General features: G+C 33.0%; 1 pseudogene; it reads left to right on the forward strand.

Annotated features, from left to right (window-relative positions):
* Positions 1–243: 243 nt before the first annotated feature.
* LOC139875773 (G-type lectin S-receptor-like serine/threonine-protein kinase SD1-1) overlaps positions 244–19,211 on the forward strand; it is a 57,317-nt pseudogene continuing 38,349 nt past the window's right edge.

Here is a 19,211-nt window from a genome sequence, read left to right on the forward strand (position 1 = left end):
AGAGAAACCGCCTTATAGGGTTTCAGGATCATTAGTCACAAATGAAAGCTAAGCTTTCATTATATACTCGACTGGGCCCGATAGTCGATCAGGCCCGTTAGTCGTTCGTCTGACCCGGCTAACTTTAAACTTGTTTCGGTTGATACGAACTTGGGCCTTTATGCACCAACATAGTCTAGCGGTTGTCAAAGGGATATAGCATTAGATTGTGTTGTAGATGAAGGGTTTCGGAAATATTCAAATATGAAGTTACCAGACACTCGAAAATCATGGTTTGATAAAAGTATGAGTGTAGAGCAATGTAGGGTGAGATGTACAAAAGAGTGTAATTGTACAGCTTATGCGGCTTTGGACATTAAACTTGGAAGTGGTTGTTTGTTATGGTATAATGAGTTGATCGATATGAGAATGCGTCCTAATAATGGGCAAGACATTTACATTCGCATGTCCTCTATTGAAGTAGGTAACTGCTGGCTGAATATGTTTAGTCTAAATGTGGTGTATATAGGCATGAACACTCAAATTATGTGTTTCCTTTGGAAACCACCAAACTCAGTCAACCCGTAAGAAGTGGATGCCTGTAAAATACTTCCACCAAATACTCCCATGTGGCAGGATCGAGTATCATCCCACTTTGTCAAGGGTCGTAAATCCTTACCAAGAGTGGGACCCGAACCTGCGCGCATTTTGGGAAAGACTTTCACATGGGGGGCCCTAGTTTCTAAGGCAACAGGGTACCACTAAGCTATTAGCTCATTGATTGTTTATCTAGATAAGAGTAAAACATTCACTCTTAATTTATGTATCTTTTGCAGAGAAAGATAAAAAGCGATCTGGAAGAAAAGAAAGAGTTAGGGTGGTTTTCATTATTCTCATGAGTCTCGGATTAATCATTTTAGCTGGATTACTTATATTGATGATAATCATGAAGATGAAGAAGAAGGTAGGACAGGGACAAGGTAATTTGTTTTAACTATCGATCGCTTCATATAGTTATTACTATCCTTTTCGATATTAACACAATTTGCTTTAATTTCATAGCAATGATTGATCGAGTGGTTGAGGACGAAGATCTTGACCTTCAGGTCTTCAGTCTATCTACGTTGAGAGTTGCAACAAACAATTTCTCGGTTAATAATAAGCTTGGAGAAGGTGGATTTGGACCTGTCTATAAGGTAATGTTCATAATTCAAACTTTTATTTGTTAATTTGCATATTGATTTTTGATAACGCCATAATTATACATATTTGTTGTCGTTATTTCGATCTGATTTTGTATCATTTTGTATGTAATTGTTGTACTTGTGTATTGTAATAAGTTAAAATGTGTGTACAATCTGTTGCGAGTGTTGAAGCGAAGGTTTATGGAAAATATTGCTGATTTTAGAAGATTCTGCGCACCTGCACCGTTTTGGCCATAACTCGATCATACGAACTCGAAAAAGGGTGAATTACTATTATTCAGCGGAGCTCTACAAACTCATGTTGGAAAATTACTATTATTCAGAGGTAGATGCGGCGCATCTGCTTTAGATGCGGCGCATCCAAGACAAAAAAATGCCGAAAGTTTTAGATGCGGGGTTTCTGATCCATGAAGCGCATCCAAGGAGTCAGATGCGGCACATCTGTGAGGGGATGCGGCGCATCCCTTGCATGCCGATAGTTCCTGAGTGCTAAACGAGTTGGAAAACACTTGAGCCTAAAGTGATGCGGCGCATCACTAAAGGGATGCTGCGCATCCCTGATGTGTGCAGCGGGGTGTATATAAAATACTATTAAATTTTAGCAGGAAATACTATTAAATACGATACAATTTTACACAAGATATTTATTTATTTATAGAATGGATATACTTAAACCTTGCTACAACACTTATAGGCAGTGTACCTAATCGTACAGCAGTGTAGTTTTTAGTAAGTCCGGTTCGTTCCACAGGGAATCTTTTTAAACAAAGCTTAACGCTATATTAGTTTACTTTTAAAAAAAATACAAATATATATATAAGTAATATTATTATTATAAAGGGGGGTTTTTACCGTTTAAAGACCGGTTTTTCGATTTTAAAACTTTAGTCACAGTTAAAACCAAATGTAAAATATTAAAAATAAATACAAGACTTAAATTAAAGCGTAAAGTAAATAACGATAATGAAATTGCGAATAATAAAAATGCGATAAAATAAACTTGCGATAATTAAAAGTGCAATTAAATACAATAACAATAAAAATGCGATAATTAGAAGTGCAATTAAATATAAAATAAAGGAAATTAAATATGAAATAAAAGAATTATGCTTATTTAAACTTCCGTAATCATGATGTTTGACGTGTTGATTTTAGTTTTATGCCCTTGGGTTAATTGTCCTTTGTCCTGGATTATTTAATATGTCCATACGGATTTTGTCCATAATAGTCCATCATTCATAAATATAAAGAGCGAAAGCCTTCGTCAAATTATTCTTATTCCCGAAGTCAAATATTCCAACTAATTGGGGATTCGAATTGTAACAAGGTTTTAATACTTTGTTTAATGAATACACCAGGTTATCGACTGCATGTAAACCAAGGTTTTACTACTTTGTTAACAATTACACCAATTACCCTTGAATGTAATTCACCCCTATTTCAACAAGTCTATTAACTATTAATCCAGTTCCGTATCCGGTAAAATGAATAATTATTGGTATTTATAGATATCCCGCCCACCGTACCCAGTCAAGCGTATGTGGTTATATATAAATACGTCAAATTATAAGTTTGTATATTAAATTAACAAGGTATTGTTTAGTTAATATAAAACCCATTAATAGCCCATAGTCTAATTTCCACAAGTGTCGTTCTTTTATCCAAACCCCAATTATGGTACAAAGCCCAATTACCCTATTTTAGTAATTAGCCCAACATCATGATTAATTCGTTTTAAATAAGCATAATAATAACTTAGCTACGAGACATTAAATTAAAAAGGTTGAACATAACTTACAATGATTAAAAATAGCGTAGCGTTACACGGACAGGATTTCGACTTACACCCTTACAACATTCGCTAACATACCCTTATTATTAGGATTAAAATTAAAATTAAAATTAAAATTAAAATTAAAATTAAAATATAAATATAAATATATACGATATAGATGGAGAGATGGATATATTAGATGGTTTTTTTACGATCAGAATGCGCGAGCTTTATAGGGAGTTTCAGAAATTGGGGCTCCGCGACTCGCGGCCCTTTTGGCCTTCAAACTCCGCGAGTCGCGGAGTTTGTAAATACAGCTCACACAAGTTTGGCTCTTTGTTTACCGACGGTTTTATAAATAAATATAATATATTAAATAATTATAAGAATTATTTAAATATTATATTATATTTATGTGCATAGTTGACTTGTAATTTTTAGTCCGTTGCGTCGAGCGTTGAGAGTTGACTCTGGTCCCGGTTCCGGATTTTCGAACGTCCTTGCGTACAATTTAATATATTGTACTTTGCGTTTTGAATCTTGTACTCTTGTAATTTCGAGACGTTTCTTATCAATAATTGGAACCTCTTTGATTGTATTTTGTACTTTTGAGCTTTTTGATCATTTGCGTCTTCAATTCATCGAATCTGTCTTTTGTCTTCACCTTTTATTATTTAAATGAATATCACTTGTAAATAGAACAATTGCAACTAAAAGCTTGTCTTTCTTGAGGAATAATGCTATGAAATATATGTTCTTTTTTAGCCTTATCAAATATCCCCACACTTGAGCGTTGCTTGTCCTCAAGCAATATCGTCTTGAAATACTAGAATCACTTCTTTATTCTTCATACTTTATACATCAGTGATTTCTATACGGTGGTATAAACAATGGTAGTAACGATATGGTTTACAGTCCCACATGACTATAAAAATTTAGATCCATTAAGGAAATTAGATCTTTATGAAAACATTTGATCTTTTGAAAATTAAATCTAGTTTTTACCCTAGATAAGTTTTCCGGAATAACCCTTTACCGGTGTTTGCAAAATATTTTTGTGGGTTTGGTGGGTTTCAGATTTGAAAATTTTAGCTCAAAACTTATGGTTTTGTGTCACCCACTTGCTAACCTTGTATTTGGAAAGCAACACGTCCAGTTTACTTGTCCCGTATATTACCTTTCGGTAAACTACCGTCCGGTTGTAAAGGAAAGCGTTGAACAAGCAACTGTTAAGGCAATGTCCCCTGACATGCTTTTAATTGTGGTCTATAACGTGTCGGACGCAATTACTATCCTTGGTAGGAGCAATAGTAAAGCTCACCCTTATGATTTTCCGGTCTGGCACAAGGTCCCATCTTTGACCATGCTATGCAACCACCGTTCTTACGGTTGACACCCGATTTAGTTCAGGTGACCTAATGAATTCCAGGTGAATTCCTAGGATTTTACGTTCAATGGTAATGAACGCATTGAAAATAGGGTTTTCAGAAAACAAATCGGTTTGTAATTTTGATCAAAATATTTTCTCGTTCAAGCTCGAGTTTAGATATCATTGAATTCCATGAGTTTGTAATTCTCAATCTTTAAGGTCAATCTCAAGGATTGAGTAATATCAGGCTTAAAAACTGATTTTTGATCTTTTTAAGGAGATTATCCTTTCTGGGGATCTGATTCATTAGTCTTATCCAGCTAATTTGCATGGTGCCCCCCCATTTTACGAGATAAATCCTTCTCATGGTTAAGATAAATCTGACCACTTGGCGACCCTGTTTAATGCTGAGGTCCGTGGATTTCCTGCTGATTTTAGTGATGACTTTTCTAGATTTTTCGTCAACCTACAGCTGGTCTGGACGACAACTTCTTGACCTAAATCAAGAAGCGCGTGTCTTTTTCGGAAGACTTTACTTCCTTTTAATGATGGAATTGATTCATCGTGTAGATCCATCTCTTCTTTTCTTTCATCGGGTAAAACAGTTTAGTTTAGTCCAAAGCAAAAGTATTTTCAGTTATTTGTTACAGATATATGTGACATATGTTTAAGATAACTTGGTAAATTTTCCCACACTTGGCTTTTATTTTCCTTTTTATCGTCCTCTATTCCATTTTAAATGAATTTTAACATTTTGGTTTGTTTCTCAATTTATGTCCTTTCCGAGGTTACAATAATTTCGGTGTTAAAACCTAGTTTTATCGTTCATAAATATGTATAAACATGATTTTGAGTTCATTTAATTGAAAATTTTGAAAAATTTTACTAGAATTGGGTAGTCAGTATATAAGACTAGGGCTGTTCTTTATTATCAGAGAGCACTAGATTCTAATACAACTACTGCTTTACTAGTATTTTTAATGGTAACCCAGTGTTTAAGATAAAAATTTTAAAATCCGAAAGAATTTAACCCCTTCCCACACTTAAGATCTTGCAATGCCCTCATTTGCAAGAAATCAGTAACAATTTAAATTATTGAGGGTGATTTGTGTGAAAATGATTAAATTTTTACCAAAGTTTCCAAATATATTGGCGTTTGTTTGCTGAATGATAAATGGTGCACATCATTTGTTCATTCTATCTTGTTGTTATTTCACATATATTTTGCATCTTGTCGTCAAAATTAGTTGCTTTTGCTGAACTTAATGCCATTCTTTGAAAATGCGTTGTTTTACCCTGTTGTGTTCATAAGATAAACTGCAAACATATATACATATTTTTGAAGTTTGGTATTGTAGTGACCCGAACTTTTCCATGTTTATATATATTAATTGAGATTGATATTTACATGATTAAATGTTTCCAACATGTTAAGCAATCAAACTTGTTAAGACTTGATTAATTGAAATAGGTTTCATATAGACAATTGACCACCCAAGTTGACCGGTGATTCACGAACGTTAAAACTTGTAAAAACTATATGATGACATATATATGGTTATATATATAGTTAACATTATATTATGATAAGTAAACATATCATTAAGTATATTAACAATGAACTACATATGTAAAAACAAGACTACTAACTTAATGATTTTGAAGCGAGACATATATGTAACGATTATCATTGTAATGACATTTAATGTATATATATCATATTAAGAGATATTCGTACATCATAATATTATGATAATATAATAATTTAAAATTTCTTTTGATATTATAAACATTGGGTTAACAACATTTAACAAGATCGTTAACCTAAAGGTTTCAAAACAACATTTACATGTAACGACTAACGATGACTTAACGACTCAGTTAAAATGTATATACATGTAGTGTTTTAATATGTACTTATACACTTTTGAAAGAATTCAATACACTTATCAAAATACTTCTACTTAACAAAAATGCTTACAATTACATCCTCGTTCAGTTTCATCAACAATTCTACTCGTATGCACCCGTATTCGTACTCGTACAATACACAGCTTTTAGATGTATGTACTATTGGTATATACACTCCAATGATCAGCTCTTAGCAGCCCATGTGAGTCACCTAACACATGTGGGAACCATCATTTGGCAACTAGCATGAAATATCTCATAAAATTACAAAAATATGAGTAATCATTCATGACTTATTTACATGAAAACAAAATTACATATCCTTTATATCTAATCGATACACCAACGACCAAAAACACCTACAAACACTTTCATTCTTCAATTTTCTTCATCTAATTGATCTCTCTCAAGTTCTATCTTCAAGTTCTAAGTGTTTTTCATAAATTCCAAAAGTTCTAGTTTCATAAAATCAAGAATACTTTCAAGTTTGCTAGCTCACTTCCAATCTTGTAAGGTGATCATCCAACCTCAAGAAATCTTTATTTCTTACAGTAGGTTATCATTCTAATACAAGGTAATAATCATATTCAAACTTTGGTTCAATTTCTATAACTATAACAATCTTATTTCAAGTGATGATCTTACTTGAACTTGTTTTCGTGTCATGATTCTGCTTCAAGAACTTCGAGCCATCCAAGGATCCATTGAAGCTAGATCCATTTTTCTCTTTTCCAGTAGGTTTATCCAAGGAAATTAAGGTAGTAATGATGTTCATAACATCATTCGATTCATACATATAAAGCTATCTTATTCGAAGGTTTAAACTTGTAATCACTAGAACATAGTTTAGTTAATTCTAAACTTGTTCGCAAACAAAAGTTAATCCTTCTAACTTGACTTTTAAAATCAACTAAACACATGTTCTATATCTATATGATATGCTAACTTAATGATTTAAAACCTGGAAACACGAAAAACACCGTAAAACCGGATTTACGCCGTCGTAGTAACACCGCGGGCTGTTTTGGGTTAGTTAATTAAAAACTATGATAAACTTTGATTTAAAAGTTGTTATTCTGAGAAAATGATTTTTATTATGAACATGAAACTATATCCAAAAATTATGGTTAAACTCAAAGTGGAAGTATGTTTTCTAAAATGGTCATCTAGACGTCGTTCTTTCGACTGAAATGACTACCTTTACAAAAATGACTTGTAACTTATTTTTCCGACTATAAACCTATACTTTTTCTGTTTATATTCATAAAAATATAGTTCAATATGAAACCATAGCAATTTGATTCACTCAAAACGGATTTAAAATGAAGAAGTTATGGGTAAAACAAGATTGGATAATTTTTCTCATTTTAGCTACGTGAAAATTGGTAACAAATCTATTCCAACCATAACTTAATCAACTTGTATTGTATATTATGTAATCTTGAGATACCATAGACACGTATACAATGTTTCGACCTATCATGTCGACACATCTATATATATTTCGGAACAACCATAGACACTCTATATGTGAATGTTGGAGTTAGCTATACAGGGTTGAGGTTGATTCCAAAATATATATAGTTTAAGTTGTGATCAATACTGAGATACGTATACACTGGGTCGTGGATTAATTCAAGATAATATTTATCGATTTATTTCTGTACATCTAACTGTGGACAACTAGTTGTAGGTTACTAACGAGGACAGCTGACTTAATAAACTTAAAACATCAAAATATATTAAAAGTGTTGTAAATATATTTTGAACATACTTTGATATATATGTATATATTGTTATAGGTTCGTGAATCAACCAGTGGCCAAGTCTTACTTCCCGACGAAGTAAAAATCTGTGAAAGTGAGTTATAGTCCCACTTTTAAAATCTAATATTTTTGGGATGAGAATACATGCAGGTTTTATAAATGATTTACAAAATAGACACAAGTACGTGAAACTACATTCTATGGTGGAATTATCGAAATCGAATATGCCCCTTTTTATTAAGTCTGGTAATCTAAGAATTAGGGAACAGACACCCTAATTGACGCGAATCCTAAAGATAGATCTATCGGGCCCAACAAGCCCCATCCAAAGTACCGGATGCTTTAGTACTTCGAAATTTATATCATATCCGAAGGGTGTCCCGGAATGATGGGGATATTCTTATATATGCATCTTGTTAATGTCGGTTACCAGGTGTTCACCATATGAATGATTTTTATCTCTATGTATGGGATGTGTATTGAAATATGAAATCTTGTGGTCTATTATTACGATTTGATATATATAGGTTAAACCTATAACTCACCAACATTTTTGTTGACATTTAAAGCATGTTTATTCTCAGGTGAATATTAAGAGCTTCCGCTGTTGCATACTAAAATAAGGACAAGATTTGGAGTCCATGTTTGTATGATATTGTGTAAAAACTGCATTCAAGAAACTGATTTCGATGTAACATATTTGTATTGTAAACCATTATGTAATGGTCGTGTGTAAACAGGATATTTTAGATTATCATTATTTGATAATCTACGTAAAGCTTTTTAAACCTTTATTTATGAAATAAAGGTTATGGTTGGTTTTAAAAATGAATGCAGTCTTTGAAAAACGTCTCATATAGAGGTCAAAACCTCGCAACGAAATCAATTAATATGGAACGTTTTTAATCAATAAGAACGGGACATTTCAGTTGGTATCCGAGCGTTGGTCTTAGAGAACCAGAATTTTGCATTAGTGTGTCTTATCGAGTTTGTTAGGATGCATTAGTGAGTCTGGACTTCGACCGTGTTTACTTGAAAAATGATTGCTTAACAAATTTTGTTGGAAACTATATATTTTTAACATGTGAATATTATGTGATATATTAATCTCTTAACGCGTTTGATATTATGTGATAGATGTCTACCTCTAGAACAAGTCCCATTGACTCACCTAATAATAATGAAGAGTCAAATGTAAATTGGAATGATTCGTGGACTGATTCACAAGTTCCCGAAGAGGAACCGGAAGAAGAGTCGGAACCGGAAGAAGAATCAGAACCGGAAGAGGAGGAACCGGATGAAGAAATAGAACCGGTGGGGGAAATAATAAAACGGTTAAGTAAAAGAAAATCCTCAACCAACCGACCAAGGTTAATTATGGTCAATGGTGTTTCCGCCAAGGAAGCAAAATATTGGGAGGATTACCAATTCTCCGATGAATCGGATTCCGACGAGAATTCCGATGATGTTATAGAAATTACCCCAACTGAATTTAAAAAGGCAAAAGAAAATAATAAGGGAAAGGGCATGAAAATAGAGAAATCTAATTCCAACCCCGATGAACTTTATATGTATCGTCAACCCCCGAAGTCCTTAAGTTGTAACAATGACCCGGGAACCTCTAAACCACCAGGTTTTTCTAAACCAATGTGGAAAATTACGGCTCGTATTAGGGGAACATCATATATCCCTAGAAACCTGGAAAAACGAACCAAAACCGAAGAAGAAACGAGCGAGTCGGAATAAGATAGTTGTATTCGTGTGGTGTAATATATGTAATATAGTGTGCTTATGCTTTATGATATATGTAAAAATTGCTTGTATTAATAAGTATTTTTTTATGAATCTAACTCTTGTCTATTTTACAGTTTAAAAACACAAAATGGATAGACAACCCAATATTTTAAGAGACCTACCCGGAGACATGATTGATGAAATCTTGTCTAGAGTCGGTCAGAATTCCTCGGCACAACTATTTAAGGCGAGATCAGTTTGTAAGACATTCGAAGAACATTCCAAGAATGTCTTGGTTTATAAGAGACTTTCTTTTGAAAGATGGGGGATATCACATTGGGAAACCCATAAGTTACGATGTGTTTACTTTGACGCATATATTGCGGGGAACCCAAATGCTATTTTACGCAACGGGTTAAGAAATTATTTTGACTCAATATATCCGAATATTGGACTTCGTGATTTAGAAAAAGTGGCTAACATGCAACATAAAGAAGCATGTTATGCTTACGGATTAGTAATGTTCGCTTCTCACCAATGTGAGAACAAGAACATCGGGTTACAACTATTAAACAAAACGTTTCCACAAGTGACGGAGTCGGTAATTGGGGTAAGAAATGAGGTTTTTAGATTATTACGGGACTGTTGGACATTACGTAACCCTCGTCCCTTTAACGACGTTACAACACGCTGTCTTATCAACGGCCATAACGGTTATGTTCCACAAGACCAAGGATGGGAAGTAGTCCTAGTAAAACCAGAATGCATGACTTGTTTCTGGACGTATGAATTACGTGTCTTTATTGCCTTTGCTGAACGACTTGTGTACTAGCTAGAATTATCTTCACAACTATCTTGTATCAAAGTTATTGTGTGCTATATTTCATGCTTTATGTAAAATAAGCGGTATTGTAAGTTTGTAAAATATTGTATAAAAGTTTGAACGCGAAATATTATTATAATCAGTTTTTCATATAGAATTGTAGTAGTTGAATTGTATATTAGCTACTAAGTATGAACTTAACGGGTAGGTACTACCCGAATTTAAACTTATAAAACGCTAATATGAAGAAAAAGCTTTTATAAATGAGTTCATATTATGCTACGAAATACTATTAACTACTCTTAATATTCTGTATGATTAACTTGTTCCATTGGACTATTTTGAAGGAAATGGCACCGACTACTCGACACACCGTGAATATGAATGAAGAGGAATTCCGTACTTTTCTAGCTTCAAACATAGCCGCAGTACAGGCTGCGCTACATACCAACAATAACCTTGGATCTAGCAGTACAGGAAATCGTGTAGGATGCACCTACAAAGAATTTACTGCCTGTAAACCTTTGGAATTTGATGGAACCGAAGGACCGATCGAATTGAAACGGTGGACCGAGAAGGTCGAATCGGTGTTTGCCATAAGTAAGTGTACTGAAGAGGACAAAGTGAAGTACGCTACGCATACCTTCACAGGTTCTGCGTTTACATGGTGGAATACCTATCTAGAGCAAGTGGGACAAGACGATGCGTACGCACTACCGTGGTCAGCATTTGTAACGACCCGGAAATTTCCGACCAAATTTAAACTCTAATCTCTATATGGTTCCGACACGATAAGCAAAAACCCTAAAGTTGACCCGCACTTTTTCGATCATTCTATACTTATAAGATTAATATTTACATAAATTAAACCTTACCAACATGATAAGCAATCCAAATTGTTGAGATTTATGTTTCCGAAAAGAGTTTTACACAACGTTTGACCGTCTAGTTTGACCGATGATATCACGAACTATACAATATATGATAATTATACGTTTGTGTATATATATGTATATATACATATTTAACATGATTAATGAATGTTTTAATATCTCATTTTGTATTAATAACAATAAGTTATAAGTATATTTTGAAACTACTAACTTAAGTTTTCAAAACGATAACTATACGTAACGTTATTTGACATAAATACTTAAGACTTATAATGTTTATACATATATCGTATAAGTAATGTATTTAATCACTTTTAAAGACTTAAATACATAAAATCATATAAGTGTATTCACAAAAGATAGCTATATTTGAATCCTCATTCCATTTTTCACAAAATTTCTATACGTATATCTAGAGTATTTGTACTCGTATCATACCTAGCTTCTATACGTATTTACTATTGGTATATACACATCAAATCACCACCTAACCAGCCCTTGTTCATGCCTTATGTATAAGGTAATTACTTTTGAATGATTGTAAGACTAATTACAAAAATACAAACTAAAAATTTGTCCATGTCTACTACATAAACATTTTTTTAGGAGTATATATGTATCCTCATTTTGTTTCATTTTTACTTCCATTCTCTAGCTAAAAACACCCACACTCTCAAGAACATTAAACTCCATAAACATTCAGCAAAGTTCCATGAAGATCTAGCTTCAAAAACCTTACTTAAACACCATAAGAAAACCATACAAAAACACTTCAAGAAATCCTTCCAAGAACACAAACTTACTTCCAATCTTTCATCCACTTCCATCACCCTTTTGATTCTAGCTTCTTACTCCTCTTTTATAGCAACCTTGTCCAAGGAACTTGAGGTAGTATCTATGTTCATAACCTTATTCGATTCATATATATATAGCTATCTTATTTTGTGGTATAAAAGTTTAACAACAAGAACATAGTTTGAATGTTTTCAAACTTGTTTGCAAACTAAATAGATCCTTCTAACTTAACTTTTAAAATACTTCAAGACCTTTAATATAACTTAAATATATGCTAATTTAACAAGGTATAATTTGGTTTTTCAAAGAATATCTTAAAAACTGTTTTTACGACGTCGGAGTGCCACCGGGGACTGTTTTGGGTTGGATAATTAAAAACTATCTTAAACTTTGAGTTGGAGGTTTATGTTCTGGAAAAATGATTTTTACTATGAATATGATAACACATAAAAATTTCATGATTTAATTCAAAGTATAAGTATTTTTAGAAAAATAATCATTTAAGGTTGTTTAAATAAAGGAAAATGTTTAACTTCATAAGTTTCACTAAAGTTTCACCTATGCCGTGTGATTTTGAATACAAACCATGGTATTTTCAGTTCATAGTCTTAAAGAGGGACTCGATCCAAGGAGATGGCAAGTTGAATCAATGAAAACGGATTTGTAACGAAGAAACTATGACCGAAACAAAATTGGTTATCCAAGACTTGTTTAACTTCGGGATTAATTGGGAAAAATTAAATAAAATCACATCTTTCTAAAATAACATGATATTTTATATATGTGTACTCATAATTCAATTTTATATGGTTCAGGATCACCCATAAACAATACGAGAAGATTAATCATAAGATCCCATGATTGTACGCAACACGTCATTTGACAACACCGGTACTTTATGTACGCAACACGTCATTTGACAACACCGGTACCGTGGGTCAAGATTAATCTCGACCAATACATATACGATGAGGGTTTTATTTATTTCATTGGGGGTTTATTAAACATCTAAATATGAACCATTAAAATTGAATTACTAACAACGAACTGCTAACTACGGACTAAGGAATTATTCAAAGTATTAAAAGTATAACAAGTATATATATGTGACGTTTGTTTAAAAAAGAAAAGGTATTGATATATTATATATGGATAGGTTCGTGATATCAACCGGAGACCAAGTCAAATTATATATATATCTTCAAGACGAAAGTGAGTATATAGTCCCACTTTTAAACTCTAAATATTTCGGGATGAGAATACATGTATTTTATGTTTTACATTATGGACACAAGTAACTGAAAAATATATTCTACGTTGAGTTGTACCACTGGCATACTTCCCTGTAGCTTGGTAACTAATATTTACAGCGGTATTGTAAACGCGAATCCTGTTGATAGATCTATCGGGCCTGACAACCCCAACCGGACTGGACGACCAGTATTCAACGGTTGCACAGTACTTCGTTTCGTGACTACACTTGGTACAGTGTAGTAAGATTTCATATTAAAGGGAATATGCGACGTGATTAATTGTTAAGTATGGTTACCAAGTGCTCAACCACTTAGAATATTTTTATTAAAATGTTTATATATGAAATCTTGTGGTCCATCGTTATATCGCTGCTAGCATCAAACCTATATATCTCACCAACTTTATGTTGACGTTTTAAAGCATGTTATTCTCAGGTATGAATTAAGACTTCCGCTGTGCGTTAGCTCATATTAAGGATACTAGTTGGGACCATTTAAGCCATGATACAAGAACGTTGCATTCGAGTCATTGAAGATCATTAAAGACATTTATTAAGTAAATGACAGTTTAGGTCATTTGGATATCGAGAAATGTTTGACGAGTTTATTAATTTTTTTATGTAAAGATAGATTGCCTTTTAAGAATAAATGCAACGTTTGTAAAATGTATCATATAGAGGTCAAGTACCTCGCGATGTTATCAACTGTTGTAATTCGTTTGTAATCAATATGGACATCGTCCGGATGATTAGTTTCGGATCCTTTCAGTTGGTATCAGAGCGTTGGTCTTAGCGAACCAGGCCTTGCATTAGTGTGTCTAACTGGTAGTTGTTAGGATACATTAGTGAGTCTGGACTTTGACCGTATCTACCTGCTAAAAAGTTTTGCTTATCATTTCTAGTCGGAAACCATCTGCTTATCATCCTTAGGGAGTTGCCTGCTTATCATTATTTAGTCTAGACACGTCTTACTGCATCTAGTGCATCGATAGTGTATAGACAAAATTCATATCCTAGCGTATCTATTACTATAAACATTGCCCGACGAATTTCAAAGATTCTCCGTAATTCACGGGATTTCGGTATTATATATACATATGAAAATTATGTATTGAAGAGTACCAAACCCAACTCCTATAATCTATTCCAAACCAAAAAAATTCATTTCTCCAACTATACAAGATGAATTCTTCATCCAGTTCGAATTCCTCCGACTTCGATAGCTACGCCGACATGAATTTCCATTCGAGCTCCGAGAACAGCGTCACCGGAATGGATCAACCAATTTCCCATCATCTATTCTGGATGAACTGGGGATGGGTTCGTAATATACTAAATTTCTGGAGGCAAGAAGAAGGTGATCCATTTCATCCACCAAATTGCCCTCTTAACGATGAACCTGAAGCACTTACCGGCGAACCCATTCGAAACACCATTTTCTCGCTCATTTCTAGAGTATCTCGTCATGATTACATACTATCCCATATTTCAAATCTTGTTCATTCGCTCGTTCCAACCGTCAATCATCCCGGTATAATAGAAGAAGTCAACGAACTCCGTGCTCGGGTAGTGGTTTTGGAGAATATGGTGCGAAGGTTACAAACACCAACAGCAGCACCAGCAGCATAATCCGTACTACCATCGTCAACGCCGACAGTACCTTTATCACCCCAATCACAATCTCAACATCACAATCTGTATCTCGAATATCAACATCACACGACTCAATATCTGTACTTCGAGTATGATCTTCATTCTATATATCGTTCTACATCGATTATCTTCGCTTTACGTATCGTATGACGATTATGTAATTTCTAAAGTCTTAGAGATTATGTAATCTAGAATTAACGATAAATCAAATGAGTTTAATATCTTATTGACTCATTAAATCTATGATTATCTCTGAAGAAAATATATATGCAAGTATATTTTCATAAAGATAGTAATTAAAAATTCCTGCGTACAAACTATTAATGATGAAAATATTTTAACGGGTGGGTAGTACCCGAGGAATATTTAGAATTCACATTAATAAGTTATATTGTACATTCTTGAATCTGATTCAACGGTTATCTATTATCTTACTTACAACCACCGATATTCGTATCCGCTCACCCCAGAATAACCATTTTCAATCAAATTTCATATTCGGATTTTGACCTACCAGAATCCAACAAGTGGCATAAAGAAGCAAACATTGGACAATTAAAATGAATTAAAATGTTGATTGTAACATATGAAACTAAACAATTCTTCAAGTTTGCCACTTGATTTTATCTTAAACCTCATTCGTAACTTGACGATTACAATTCGCATTCAAATCCTTTCATGATTTCTGAAAACACCCTGAACTATGAAGTAGCTCTTGAAATGCTGATGAAGCAGCAAAAACTGTAAACGACTTTAACAATCAAAAGATTGATGATAAAGAATGGTATGGTGGTAAAGCTGAGAAAAAGAGAAGGTTTGGAACTGGAAAACGGATTGAGCAAAGTATGAAGGAGGCCGTGAACAAATCATGAAAACAGAACCTGCCTTCAAAGGATCCAAATGATCCAGTGCCTGCTGAAACCGTTAGTAAGAACACTGCTCCTTATTCTAAACTTTTCAAGATGATATTCTTCACCATCATTTTATCTTAGATATTATAAGATATCTTCATTCGTTATACATATTTTTCATATTTCTGGAGATATTTTTACAACTATTCCTATCTGCGATCATTTAACTCTCCGTAACATCTGCGCTACAATATAAAAGAAACTGTGTTAGTTTCTAAATTCTGAAATCTCTAAGTTTAAAAATATGAATGTTTTGAAGTAGTGTTGGGAACTGATACATGAATTAGTATAATATAATGAAACTTGATCAACTTCATTATATTACAGTAAGTCATGTTAAGTTTCTAATGGAATGTGATGATTCACAGTACCTTCATCATGTGCCATGTTACACGGCTCTTACATTCTATCAAGTCTTCAAACATATTAGAACGTATCACCTTGATAGTTCTATTTTTTTTTTTGGAATATTCGAGTAATTTAACGAATCAAGATCGTGCCATTACAATTTCATTCTAAAACCAATAGCAAGGTTCATTCCAAATTTCCTACCTACGAATTTCGGACCATTGTTAGCTTGGCTCGAGGATGGGAAGAAGAAATGAAGGGACAAAACTTCAGAATAGAAATAGGAACATAAACCACAGCAAATAAGAGAGAGCATTAACTGTGGATGATAATGATTTTAAGGGACGGGAGTAGGAACATCGAAATATAAGGGAAGGTATAAAACCTAACAACAACCCCGAAACTACAAACCGTGCATATCAATACGTATTGCAACGTAAAGGCACGGGAGAATTAAAAACATTATAATTCCAAGGAAAGGATAAAAGAGAATAGATTCTTCTGGTGATAGATGAAAAAGAAGAATGAAAGATATGAAAGTTAGAAATATAACAAGGGTTAGAATGGGATGGAGCATATTAGCGAATGTCTTAAAGTAGGAACTAAAGAGAAAGAATAGAAGATGTGGGAAGAAAGAAAGGGAAGGAGGTAAATTTATAGTGAAATATTCGACAAAGAAATCAAAACAGATTGCCGCGTTAAATCAAAGAAGATCCTGATCGCCGCAAAACTAAATCTTATTACATAAGATTTTCTTTAAAACCCTTAAATCCCGGAAATCGATCATAATCACGTCATCGGTTACAACAATTCTATATTTACTCATTTCACTCTTTTGTGATAGCTTCGCTCGTGCGTCTCACATAACCAAATCGTTTTATCTAAATCTTTCAATAATGATAAAATTTCATTATTACCTCATATTCGTCATGAAAACATTCCTATTGTTGTTTATAACAACCTCTACCAAATTTCGAGGACGAAATTTCTTTAACGGATGGGTACTGTAACGACCCGGAAATTTCCGACCAAATTTAAACTCTAATCTCTATATGGTTCCGACACGATAAGCAAAAACCCTAAAGTTGACCCGCACTTTTTCGATCATTCTATACTTATAAGATTAATATTTACATAAATTAAACCTTACCAACATGATAAGCAATCCAAATTGTTGAGATTTATGTTTCCGAAAAGAGTTTTACACAACGTTTGACCGTCTAGTTTGACCGATGATATCACGAACTATACAATATATGATAATTATACGTTTGTGTATATATATGTATATATACATATTTAACATGATTAATGAATGTTTTAATATCTCATTTTGTATTAATAACAATAAGTTATAAGTATATTTTGAAACTACTAACTTAAGTTTTCAAAACGATAACTATACGTAACGTTATTTGACATAAATACTTAAGACTTATAATGTTTATACATATATCGTATAAGTAATGTATTTAATCACTTTTAAAGACTTAAATACATAAAATCATATAAGTGTATTCACAAAAGATAGCTATATTTGAATCCTCATTCCATTTTTCACAAAATTTCTATACGTATATCTAGAGTATTTGTACTCGTATCATACCTAGCTTCTATACGTATTTACTATTGGTATATACACATCAAATCACCACCTAACCAGCCCTTGTTCATGCCTTATGTATAAGGTAATTACTTTTGAATGATTGTAAGACTAATTACAAAAATACAAACTAAAAATTTGTCCATGTCTACTACATAAACATTTTTTTAGGAGTATATATGTATCCTCATTTTGTTTCATTTTTACTTCCATTCTCTAGCTAAAAACACCCACACTCTCAAGAACATTAAACTCCATAAACATTCAGCAAAGTTCCATGAAGATCTAGCTTCAAAAACCTTACTTAAACACCATAAGAAAACCATACAAAAACACTTCAAGAAATCCTTCCAAGAACACAAACTTACTTCCAATCTTTCATCCACTTCCATCACCCTTTTGATTCTAGCTTCTTACTCCTCTTTTATAGCAACCTTGTCCAAGGAACTTGAGGTAGTATCTATGTTCATAACCTTATTCGATTCATATATATATAGCTATCTTATTTTGTGGTATAAAAGTTTAACAACAAGAACATAGTTTGAATGTTTTCAAACTTGTTTGCAAACTAAATAGATCCTTCTAACTTAACTTTTAAAATACTTCAAGACCTTTAATATAACTTAAATATATGCTAATTTAACAAGGTATAATTTGGTTTTTCAAAGAATATCTTAAAAACTGTTTTTACGACGTCGGAGTGCCACCGGGGACTGTTTTGGGTTGGATAATTAAAAACTATCTTAAACTTTGAGTTGGAGGTTTATGTTCTGGAAAAATGATTTTTACTATGAATATGATAACACATAAAAATTTCATGATTTAATTCAAAGTATAAGTATTTTTAGAAAAATAATCATTTAAGGTTGTTTAAATAAAGGAAAATGTTTAACTTCATAAGTTTCACTAAAGTTTCACCTATGCCGTGTGATTTTGAATACAAACCATGGTATTTTCAGTTCATAGTCTTAAAGAGGGACTCGATCCAAGGAGATGGCAAGTTGAATCAATGAAAACGGATTTGTAACGAAGAAACTATGACCGAAACAAAATTGGTTATCCAAGACTTGTTTAACTTCGGGATTAATTGGGAAAAATTAAATAAAATCACATCTTTCTAAAATAACATGATATTTTATATATGTGTACTCATAATTCAATTTTATATGGTTCAGGATCACCCATAAACAATACG

The sequence above is a fragment of the Rutidosis leptorrhynchoides genome, chromosome 11, assembly GCF_046630445.1.
Source record: "Rutidosis leptorrhynchoides isolate AG116_Rl617_1_P2 chromosome 11, CSIRO_AGI_Rlap_v1, whole genome shotgun sequence".
In the NCBI taxonomy this organism is placed as follows: domain Eukaryota; kingdom Viridiplantae; phylum Streptophyta; class Magnoliopsida; order Asterales; family Asteraceae; genus Rutidosis; species Rutidosis leptorrhynchoides.